Source organism: Penaeus monodon, chromosome 28 (assembly GCF_015228065.2).
Source record: "Penaeus monodon isolate SGIC_2016 chromosome 28, NSTDA_Pmon_1, whole genome shotgun sequence".
Classification (NCBI taxonomy): domain Eukaryota; kingdom Metazoa; phylum Arthropoda; class Malacostraca; order Decapoda; family Penaeidae; genus Penaeus; species Penaeus monodon.
Window position 1 is genome coordinate 32,371,635 of NC_051413.1, and position 266 is coordinate 32,371,900.

General features: G+C 45.5%; 1 protein-coding gene across 3 annotated transcripts in view; it reads right to left on the minus strand.

Annotated features, from left to right (window-relative positions):
- LOC119591499 overlaps positions 1–266 on the minus strand; it is a 27,560-nt gene that overhangs the window by 8,091 nt on the left and 19,203 nt on the right. The window lies entirely within an intron of this gene.

Genomic DNA, 266 nt, shown 5'->3' on the forward strand with positions numbered 1-266 from the left:
ACGGTTCGTTCCTATGTCGCCACGGGGTCCAGGATGGCTTTGGGGTAAGACGCACGCCACTCCCTCTGAGACAGGTCATGCACATTCATGGATTCTCTCACTGTTACTAGTTATAGACGTCTTTAATACGTACAAATAAACAAAACACGTTCTTTTAAAACTCAAAACTCAAACGCACACACACGCAGACAACTCTCGACACAAAACTCAACGTCAAAACACAACAATGCAACACTCACACTGCCCTCCTCCTCATTTCAATCGAC